This window comes from Lichenostomus cassidix, chromosome 4 (assembly GCF_008360975.1).
Source record: "Lichenostomus cassidix isolate B80296 chromosome 4, HeHo_3.0, whole genome shotgun sequence".
Taxonomy (NCBI): Eukaryota; Metazoa; Chordata; class Aves; order Passeriformes; family Meliphagidae; genus Lichenostomus; species Lichenostomus cassidix.
This window is the reverse complement of record NC_139484.1, coordinates 10,361,758-10,373,534: the sequence shown is the minus strand read 5'-3', so window position 1 is coordinate 10,373,534 and position 11,777 is coordinate 10,361,758. Positions and strand designations below refer to the sequence as shown.

Here is an 11,777-nt window from a genome sequence, read left to right as displayed (position 1 = left end):
GCAGAACAAATAGAGTGGAAACAGTGGCAAAACCCAGCTTTCCGCATGGCTTTTCCACTGCCGGTCGCACCCCTGACCTGGGGAGACCTTCTGGGAGTGGGTGAGAAGGTTGCAGTGAGTCTTCAGCCCTGTTCAGACTCATTTTCTCTGTAGAAGCAATCAGCTATAGCGACAAATAATGCTCGCTCCGATGGGATACTGGCTTACGGGAAATCAGACTGGACTTATTTAACCCAGGGCTTTCATCCTCCTTGTTATTCTAAACTTAACTCTGATGAGCAGCAACTAGCATGAAATAGCATGTTTATTCATGTGCAATCTCTCAGTATTTGTTCTCTTAAGCTTTTCCTTTGTCAAATCAAAAAAAAACAATGAAGACTTTTACAAGTTCATGTTAGTTTTGTCAGTCCATTCATTACACTTATTTTCAGCCAAGAATCAGCAAGACATCTTCTGCTAACCAAATTCTTCACTGAGGGTCCCCGGGAAAAAGGGATTATTCCTCTCTTTGAACACATAGGAAGGAGAAGGGAAAACTGATAGCAGAGCATAAAACACGCAAGTTATGGCTTCTTTTACTCAAAAGACAGATGATGACCATGCCTGTTTTACCCAAGATTGCATCGCTTTCCCTTCAATCTCAGATACAGCAATTCAGCATTTGCTGGACTGGGAAATAAACAATGATAATGAAATGCTTTGGGCCAGAGACTGGCGGAGTCCTTGCCGTGAGGCAGGCATATTACACGGAGCTGTCACTTGATGGAACACAGGCCACCCTGTGTGACCGCCCCAGCCCTTCCAGCCCGGCAGATGATTGGGTCACTGCTATCCAAGGTTATTGCTGGAACTCAACCTTAGGGCTGGGAAGGAGGCAGGCTCTGCTCTTGGGTCTCATCTGCTCCTGGCAAGGGCTCCAAACACAAAGTTCTTACATAAAAGGAGAAACAACGATCCATTTTCCCACGTTAACCCTTGAAGGTTGAAGAAGCACCACACTGCATCGCGGGAAGAAGCTGAATGCAGACTCTGCATTGGAAGGAAGATTTTTCTCCACAAAACGCTTTGCAGTAACTTGGTTTAATGCCCAAATGGGCTGAATGACAGAGCTTCCAATTGAAAGGCATTATAAAACTATCAAGGCTGGGTTTGGAGGCTGCTGATCAGAGGGGAAGGATCACAACACCGAGGAAAGAACGTGCAAGCCAAGAAGTATAGGTTTCACATCACACAATAGAGGCCTTTCTCTGCTCTGGTCTGAGGTAATTCACTCTGCCAATTAATACACTTTCAGTCAGGAAGGTTACATTAAGGCAATAAGTCTGACTCATTTTTTAGCCTTCTTTTTTTTAACTCACAATTTTGTCATTTAGCCAAACACATATAGATAGAAAAGCCTGCAAAAGTGTTCTTGATTGCTGAAATATTGCCTGTGAAGTGTTTATTATTACTGCATTAAACGAAAGAGAGTCCTCAGCGGCATTTGCTGCATGTGTCATCAAGCTCTGGCCTTCCAAACGCATTTTATTGACATTCATCTTGCAGTTAATGAAATGAAAGGTTGAAAGTTGTAAAGTTTCGCAGCTGATTAAACAACTTATATATAATTCAGAAATTAATCTTGAGTAAGTCACATTCAAAGAGCATCAGTAATGCAATTCAGCCTGGAAAAGTAAGCTAGCTCATAGCTAAAACCTGAAACTCACTGTTTTAAGTGTAATTGCAAAGACAAAGCCGAGGCCGGAAAATTCATGCCGTGGGTTAAATCACAAAAATGAACAGAATGGCAGAGCCTTTAGATCCCAATCTTTGCCTCATACCCCAATCCCTCATTCTCCAATTCCCCTTCCTCCCTGGAAGTGTCTACAAGGCACCATGCAGCGTAGTACGAGCTCATTTGTATCAGCCTCAGAGAAGAGAATATGCCAGGCAAGGTTGAGCACCACGCTAACAAAATTAGCTGAGGTAACATAAGTAACCCAGACCTCATCAATGTTAGCTTGTGGCTGCAGAGTGCTCACAGAGACATCCCAGAAGTCCAATATTAATTCAGCTGTTTGTAACATCCCAAGTCACTGCTCTTTGGTTCAAAACCCCAAACCTTTCTCATCTTACTTAGATGGAAAAACTCATGCATTTACATTGGTTTCCTGTCTGTGTAGTTATCCAACTATGGTTTTTTTCCTCTAAGTAAAATATCACGTCCACAAATTTACTCCTTTATTCTGTTACACTGAAAGATAAAGTTGCAATTTCACAGAGAGTCCTCAAAGCTTTTACTCAGTTGAAATTAAATTACTAGCTCACATTTCTGCAGTTACTGAGAAATATAAGAAGAGGAAATTACAAATGAAGTAATTTCATATGGAAAAGAAATAGCTCAGGGCCAAATTCTACCGTCCTCAGTGAACTTCCAGTGAAAGCTGTGCTTGCATAAGGACCACAGAATTTGGCCCTTGGTAATAAGCAGGTTTCATAAAATGTACATGTCATATTTGTGGTGAGAGAAGTAGTTTCCATGGTCAGGCTGAGTTCCCAGATTTCTTCGTTTTGCTTCAATAGCAAATCTTCCCCAAGTCAGTTATTCTTATTAGGGTAAAGCATCACTCCTATTTTATTCAAAATGCTCTCAATATTTTGCATAAATAAGGGCAGTAAATTTAGTGTAAATTCTGAAATATTAGCCAAACACACAAGATGACCCCAAACCATTCTTAATAAACCAGACATGTTACAACCTAGCAAAAATTGCTGTACACAGCCACACAAGCCTCTGAGTACTCTTAAAAACAGCCCTGAAGGCTAAAGCCACAAAGAAACACGCACTTTTCCCTTAGTGAACTTGCATTAAAAATTTCTATGATTTTTCATGATAGCCTGAACTATTTTTCAGCAGAAGCAACTATTTCTTTGTCAGACACTCCTCATTTAGAGCATTTCTCTAGTGTTATACAACTAGTAGATTTTTTTCCAAATCCCAAAATACCATAGGCTTAGAATATCCATGTTGGAAAAAAAAGTCTTCTAGAAGGATGGAGAAGTGAAGTAACCAAATGATGAAAAACCAGAGAACACAAAATTGACTATGTGACCTAAATGGGAGAGATCAAATTGGCTGTTCCTGTTCAGTGAGTATAAAATCTTTAAAATTTACAAGACACTGCCATTCATACATCATTATTATTATTATTATTATCCTGAATTTCCCCTCTCTGTGTGCTGTGGTCTGTTTCCACGAACTGCACAGTTTATTTTCTAGGTGGCAGCTGTACATATACATTAAGCAGACGATCCCACAAACGTCCACACATGTCATTGTTGAAACAGAGATTAACCTGGGATAGTGTCAAAATACCAACACTGGGTTCAGGGGGAAAATTGCTTCCCACGGATGTTCTTCCAAAGATTTCAGCTTTTTTGCTTACATCTGCGAGTAAACATGTGTCTGGGGGTGAAGAGAAGGAGCAGACCTTGGGATCCTGCTCCTTGGAGACCCGTGGTGGAAGATGAGTTACAGAGAGAGGTTATGAGAGGCCACCTTGGGCTCGGCCAGCACTGGGCTGCGGCTCCCCTCTGTGCATGGGACACTGGAGGAAGTGACATGAAGAACCAGCCATGGGGAATGTGGGTGAGGCAGGCAGCAGCACAGGGCAGCATGTTCAGCTCTCCACACCACATCTGGACATCAGGGTGAGTGGGAAATGGTCTCACTGCACGAAAGCAGTAAGAAAACACCATGGAAGGAAACTTGCAAAGCCATTTAGGTTCTACAAGAAAGCTCAGGAAAAGATGATGCTATTGGAAATTATCTCGGCTGCGTGGTGCTGTTTGGCTCACAGCAAAAATTAGAAATAGGAGAATGTGTCCAGCACACCATCCACATATTGTTTGAAGCCTTAATGGCTTCTAGGTCCTGTCTGCACCACGGTTAGCACAGCAGATAGTAAAACCATCATTCCTTTCAGAAACCAGGAACTCAGAAGTTTTTGCCAGCATTAAAATATCAAAATTAAGTGCTAGAAAGCTAACATTAAACTTAAGTAAAAAACTCACAGATACATTCCACTAAAATGGAAAAAAAAAAGGATTAAAATTAAATAAAATGAATCTAGATGACTAATCAAGACTCACACTGCAGGCAGATTACCATGTTTTTGGTAAATTAAACACATCATTATCCTGAAAATTGGAAAGCAATTTAACAGAAATGGAATTTTTGCCTCACTGAAATGTGTTGCTTTGCAACAAAGCGGATTTCAGTTCTCCAGTCAAACACTCAGTCAATGAGTCCCAGGACTAGGAGTTGTATGTGTTATCACACAGAATTAACTTTTTCACTCAAGTAAACAAGGCCTTTCTCACAATCAAGTGGCCAATCTTTCTAAATGCATTTAAATGCAGACAGAGTGTGCTGAGCCTCACTCAACTGGTGAGTTTTAAAATAAATATAGAGCTAGATTGAGTGAATATGCAACCTGCCTGCATTACACTTTGCATTTCTACTGCACAAGCAGCTTGATTTGGAACATGGATGACTTTAACTTATTTTCCAAGAACACAGAAGAAGCTGCGTATGTGAAATGAGAAAAAGAAGTAGTTCTTTTTACAAGATCGCACCACAAATATTTGTCCTGGCTGGGTATGTTGACTGTGCTTTGTTTTCTTCTTACTCAATTTTTCACCACTGGCTGTCATGCGAAGTTTTAAAAAAACTGGTGAACCTAGATTATTTTGAGACAAAAGCAGATATAGGTGGCTAATGAAAGATATTGAAAAGTTAGAAGCAAGACATACTTGCAGTCAGTTCAGTGGGTGGCTGGTGAATGAAACCACAAAGGAAACTCACATTTTCAAAATTTCTGAGTGTGTCAAGTCTGAGTTTTTTCATAGTTAGGTACAAAGCAATAGCTGTTCCCAAAGTTGATTAAACAGAACTTGTACTTCAAAAACTGAGGGAATAGATTGATAGTGGGGACAGATCTGCACTTTTGCAGGGATTGTCTAATAAGAAAAAAAAAACTGGACTTCCCATACTACATCAGGTATCAGAAAAGTCAGTATCATCCCCCATCTAGCAGCCTAAATAATCTGGGAGCAAATATAACTAAATTTGAGAACATAACACATCAAAAGTTAAAAAAACCCTCAAATATTAAATTAATCACTAGACCAGAGTACAACCTTGTTCAAGCAACCTGTCCAGCCATGCTTAGGCTGCTGCATGTGCACAAACACAGATACTCACACCTGTTTTGACAGTGCAAAACAAAATTTTGTCCCAAATAGTGATGCATGATGGGATCTCTCATCTGGTTTTATCCACATGGGTTTCAAATTTGGATAACAAAATTCCTGACTGACTGCATCCTAGGAATCCATGAAGCTTTGGAGCTTCAGAACAGGGGCAACATCACATTACGATACATTAACTATGCTGTTGAAAGAACAGGACTTGAAGGCACACCAAGAGGCAATTTAAAGGCCTCTGGTGTATATACATATTTCCCTATCCCTGTTCTCTTCCTCTGATCAGGTGCAGTTTCCTGCAGCTGCTAACCCAGAGAGGTAAAAAAAAAGCTGGAGCACTGCTACAGACTGGGACCTACTGGGACACAGACACACACTGAGAACAAAACACATGCAATAAAGGAAAAGTATAATGTATACTTAGCACAACTTCAAGCTGTTCAACAATCTCACACGTAGGTACTGCACATTTCATATGCAGAAATGCATTTATTTCCAGAGCAAGAAGTTGCCTTCTACCAAATATCTTTCAAAAAAAGAACAGTTAAGGAAAATGCTGGATATAATGCTCATTAAAAAAACCTGTCAAATGACTGGTTGCAAGGGTGCAAGGAAGAAACTGTTCCCTGTGAGTCTGGTGAGGCCCTGGCACAGGATAGCCAGGGAACCTGTGGATGCCCCATCCCTGGAAGTGTCCCAGGCCAGGATGAATAGGGGATTGGAGTGACCTGGTCTAAGGGAAGGTGGCCCTGCCCATGGCAGGGTTTGGAATTCGGTGAGATTTAAGGTCCCTTCCATCCCAAACCATTTTATGATCTCCCTGTGCCCACAAGGCACAATGCTGGGAGAGTGGGCATGGCCATGTGCTCCACCCAAGGCCTCTGGTGACTGAAGTGAGATTGAAAGAAAGTGCAACTGCAACTCAGAAGAAAGGCAGAGCCATTAAAATAAATATTTTCTTAAAACCACCAAAATACTCCTCCTTGTTATAAGTTATTGCTGTAAACGGAAAAAACAGAGAAGCTGGCTCCAGCAGGGACTGCTGACTAAGGCAATTTCTGACAGCTTGTGACTCCTGAATATCCCACAGCGAAATTTCTGTAATGCACAATTTTGAATTACGCTTTAAAAACACCCTGTATAAATAGGGAAGATTAACCAGCAGGATAAGTGTTCAGGCCATATGTGCATGCTTTACTTGTTTTATCCTTGCAATTAAGGCTTCCTGAAATTGTAGCTTTGTATTTGAAGACTGAGCTAGCAGACTTACAATTTATAAGGTGTAATATTTAATTTAAAAATCAGTTTAAGATCACCAAGAATGGAAAAACCTTAGTATTTCTCAAAGGCTGATAAACTGCTTAACAACTACTCTAAGTATTCTTCTGCAAAACAGATTACATTTAGGGAACTCATTAGCAGATATGAAATAGAATTTCACAGGTAAGTGATGGAAGCAGAAGAACAACAATTTAAAATTAATTTTGATATAAAAGTTCCAAACTAATCAGAGCAAGATGGATGAATGAAGAGGTAGGAGAGGAAGCATAACAGCTTGAAAACTGAAAAACAGAGAATTATTTCTACCCTGAAAAAATTTTACATATTAAGCATTACAGTCCAGCTTGTTTTCTAGTTTAAATAAATGTATCGGAATCTTTTTTTCCAAAGAGATATACCTGCTGGTTTTCCCCCTCAAACTATTTGAGTTGGTTTGAAAATGAAGTGCTATGCATTATTTTAATCTGAGTGAAAATCTTTCATTGTTTTCCCAGATATTTCAGCTTGAGCTGGCCAGCCTGAGCCCTTTGCCAACCCGAATGTAAGTCTCTCCTGCACCCCACCCCAGAGAACTTATATGCTTGGATTTAGCCCAGAGACTCTCACTGGACTATTTTGAAAACAGTGATCTAATAATGAAGGTTTAAGTCCAAAAAGAGGACTAAATCTCTCAAATGGTATTCTGGAGCTGTCCTGTGCATCTCATGAGGCAGTTCTCTGAGGGGATGGGCTAAAGGCCTCATCTCCTTTGGGGAGGAAATGTGTCACATCCTATAGACACTGATACGCTGCCTTCCTTGACAATAACTCCTTAGGGGATATCAGGCTGACTTTGCCACAAACCCACTTCCTAAATAGTTTTTGGAGCTTTTGTCTTCTAGAGAAAAATGTCAAAGTGCTAAGTTTCCAGGCTCTGTGATAGGGCAAGACCCTGCTATTAGATTCCCACAACCACAAAATGCCACTCTCAATTATCTTGTCTCCTAATCCTGGGTGATGGTAAGACAATATGAACACTGGGAACTCATTGATGAGTGTCACCATTCCAGTTCTCCCACAGTGCCATTTAGAAATAAATTCAAAAGCCATGTGGAACTACAACAATAGTTTTAGTACTAGTATTAAAAGAGCAAAAATACTAAAGCCAGTGAAAGAGAAAACCACTAAAACTAGACTAGAGTGGGCAGCACTGACACGAGGAAGAGCTTCCATAAACACAAAGAAATAAATGGAGCTGGGACAGAACCCAGTATTCATTTTGAAACAGCTGTGCCATAAAACAAGACCACAGATGAGAGCAATCCTTCTGTTGACTGCTAAGCACCAAGGTGAGCAGACATCAGCTCCATTTAGCTCACCAAAGCCTCAGCAATGGGTGCATTTAGACACTGCAAAGAACACCTGGCACACATGACACCTCTAACTGAAATTAGCAAGTCACTTGTTTGTTTTGACAGCAACAAAATTTAAAAATAGCTAAATTAGTTTTAAAAATTATATTCATTCTTTTCAGGTAACATCTTTTCACGCCACAGACTCCATGTTAGGCAGAAATACAGTGTCTGCTAAGGAAACAGGATGAGTGTTAATGTCTTTAAGCCCAGCCATCTAAGCCTCACACAATGCTGAGTGTTAAGACTTTCTCAACACTACTAGAAAATACAGCTGTCCTTTTGTTGTCACCCCAAACTGGGAAATATCTTCAAAAGTGTAAAAATCCAATACAACTGCACTGTCATTTTTCATTTGATTTTAGGACTGAAGGGAACCAAAAGCCTAGCTCAGAAGAGAATTTCTGAGAAGGATGTAACCTCTCTGTTCAGTTGCCCTCCTACATTCTTGAAGGAAAGAATGCATAAGTCAGGGACCAACATTTCCTAAAGAAAAAAACATGGTTGTTTTTCATCCAGGCCAGGGATGTATACAAAGAACAGCTAACTAAATATAATAATCAGCCCACTGATTTGTTTCTTTCAGGACTATTTATCTAAATCAGTAAGTAGATTATTTAAGAAAATAAAATTAAAAAAAAAAAACCAAAACACAGGAACACAGCTTCTAATTAGAAACATCACAATTTGATTTTGGTTTTATTGTGGCAGTGTACCATTCTGACCGACTCAATCAAGAGATGGTGGTGGCAGTTTATTTAAACAGTAGTCTTGGGCAGTGAGCAGGTTTCCAGATGTGCTACTCCACATCCCTGCAATCAATAAATAAAAGGAGGAGGACTGTTGGAATGCTAACATTTGTCCAGAAAATTGCTCAAAGAGTTAAAGACATGGATGATAAAAGCAGCTGCACCAGTTCTTGTCTTGCTGCCAGAGTTGAATGTTTACCTAGAGCTGCATCCCCAGCAGATGGGGTGAAAAAAAAAAAAAGTAGAAAGTCTCGTTTCCCAACTATTTTGCCATGAAGAAAGGTATAGCAAAGCAGAAGAGATTTATGTGGTAGAAGCAGACCCGTGAAGACACATTCAAATAGTTGTGTGTAGGTTTCCTGGCGTTTATGTTAGCAGACATTCTGGGGCAGCATCTGCAATCTAAACACTATCCTGTTATTCCACAGTCCATCACTTTGCCTGTCCCTATATTTATAATTCATGCACTCTGGTCTCACAGCTTGTGCTGCAAGAAGGTCTCTAAACTGGGATGGCTAAACTACGGGGTTGAATTATGTTTTATTTCTTGACCAAAGCCACAGGTGTATAGCTCTGGAAGATGCTGAATGTTCCCAGTGATGGATGCTTTGCGTGTCCTCATAAATCCCCACTGCCTGGAGTGGCAGTCTAGTATCCAAGACCCAGCCGTAGTGAGAGCACGGTGGAAGTGCAGAAGTGAGGGAAGAGTGATGATAAACCAAGGTAGGAATCAAAGCCCTTTGTGCAGACTGTCCTGTGGAAACTGGGCACGAGGCAGGCTGCACGGACACAAATCACTGAGCCGAGCACCAGAAGTTGTTTTGTCCATCTTTTCCCTCCCCCAGCGCAGAGAGAAGACTCTCACCGACCCATGATCTACCCTGAGGACCGGGCGGAGGATTAGCAGGCAAGGCCAAGGAATAGTTGGGCCAGAGCCAGGATAATGCATATATCATGACTGACTTCTCTGGGCCTGCGGGGAGCTCTTGCTTGGGAAAGCATTTCTTCAACAACTGCCCAAATTTCCACTTCTGGCACATGCTGCCCCACCAGCAGTCCCCCACCTGACCCATCCCCAGTGCTTATGAGCAACTCAGCTCTTCATAACTCACAATTCTTCTCACATGCCCAGGACCAATCTCTGGGCTCTGGGAGAGCATGCCTGTGTGCAGTGAGAGAGCACAGAGATCCCTGAGGGCACAGGCACTGTATCCTCTGCAGCCCCACTGGCTCCACACTTTACCACATCCTAATCCTTCCCTTGCTGTTATAGGCAGGGTACCTCCTGCCAAAACATGCTGCAAAACCTATAAAGGTGCACTGGATGGACACTTTGAGATAAAAATAATGAAAAATTATATGCCATCCTTCTTCCAGCAACATCCCCTTGCACACAGCAAGAATCCATAGTCACAACTTGAAGTGAAAATAAACACAAGAAAAGCAAGAAATGCATGATTATGAATAAGGAGACCAGGAAAACAGCCAAAACTAAGTTGAGAATCCATTAGTTCTTATGTCTAATGGGGCTTCTAAGTATGCATTATGTCTGCTTCCTAGAAAGAACAGGAAGAGTTGGCACAGACTTCTATAGGAGCAGGATATCATCTCTGAATATTTTCAACCAGTCAGTGCAGCCTATAAAAATTGAGATGCAGACTCTAAGAGAAAAGGGAAGAGGGCTGGACAGACAGAATTGTGCTCTTGATAGACTTTTCCAGAGTTAACAGCATCTGGATGTGTACCATGATTTTTAACTGTAAAAAAACCCCAAACCTTAAATCAGATACACCATATATGGCAAGACTGTTCTTTGGGCTGCTAAAGACAGCTTGAAAGACTGTTTATTACAGCTAACAAAAGCTAACCTCAAAGTGCAAAGGATAATATCTTTTCCTTGATTCATTTTCAAATATAATATGGATGTGGAGAATTTCAGACAAGTCTGCTTTCTTCAACACTCTGTCAGGCACATCTTCCCTACCTGTTTTGCATGTGTATTTCTGGATGAATGGTCTGTATGCAAAATCCTTCTTTCTAAGAATTATCAAACAAACACAAACTAAGAGACTCAAAAGAAATAGTTACATTAGGCAAGGAGTTGGACGCGCCTCTGAGAATTCCTTTGATAAATATTTAGCAGCTGTTCAAGAACATAAATACCCCAAATACTTTTATTATCCATTTCAAGATTGTGTCATTCCCATCTTTTTGCTAGTATGGCAAGAAATACATCATTTAATGATGCAGGCACTGACCAGCAGCAGCCATTGTGGTACCACCTGGATATCTACCATGCCTATGGCTCACGTCCCACTTCCATGAAATCAAATGAAGTTTTTCCACTGACTTCTACCAAAGACTTCTACTTTCCTGTGACGTTTTAGTTTAGATAAATCATGGCTAGCATAGTTTTCAATGTATTGGCTGCTGGTATGAATTCAGAACAAGTCTTCAGTGCAACCAGAAGATGATAGCTAATGTTATTCACCAGTCTGGTTGAAAATTATCCCAAATCACACCAGCTCTGGATTAGTCAGGTTGTAAACTTAAGCACAGTAGAGCAGTTACATTTAGCCAAAAGTTACTGCTAAACAGCTGCTTCTGAACACACTTGCTAGTACATTTTAACACTGCCAGGAGGGCATAGGAACTTGTGAGTTAGTTTTACAAGAACATAGCAAATTTAAAAAGGAAGTTTCAAACAGTGTTTAATCAGTATGCTATCTACATGTTTAAATACAGGAACTCATAAAACATGCTGCTGTTCTTCTCAGGCACTTATGGCAAAGGTCCCATGCACACTTCATGAATTAATGTCTCCCTGGATTACCTGAAACTCAGAGATCTCCCAACACAACTAAATATTTTCATTTGGGACTGCTGGATTTAACTGTTGGTTAAATCTCCTAGATTTTGTAGTTTTTTAGGGACCAGACTCTAGGAAAAGACTGTGCTCTGGTCAAACTCTTGGCTAACAGATGGCGCTAGGCATGGGGTACAGCTGAGTTCTGCTTCCCTTCCTTTTCCAAGAAGGACAACAATTGTTGGCCGCATGACACCCCTTATCAGTTCAGTCTCTGGGTATTTTATTCTGTGCAGTCCTCAC

At 40.8% G+C, this 11,777-nt stretch overlaps 1 protein-coding gene across 1 annotated transcript in view; it reads right to left on the bottom strand.

The window, feature by feature from the left end:
• FAT4 (FAT atypical cadherin 4) overlaps nucleotides 1–11,777 on the bottom strand; it is a 122,001-nt gene that overhangs the window by 36,034 nt on the left and 74,190 nt on the right. The gene's annotated exons all lie outside the window — the stretch shown is intronic.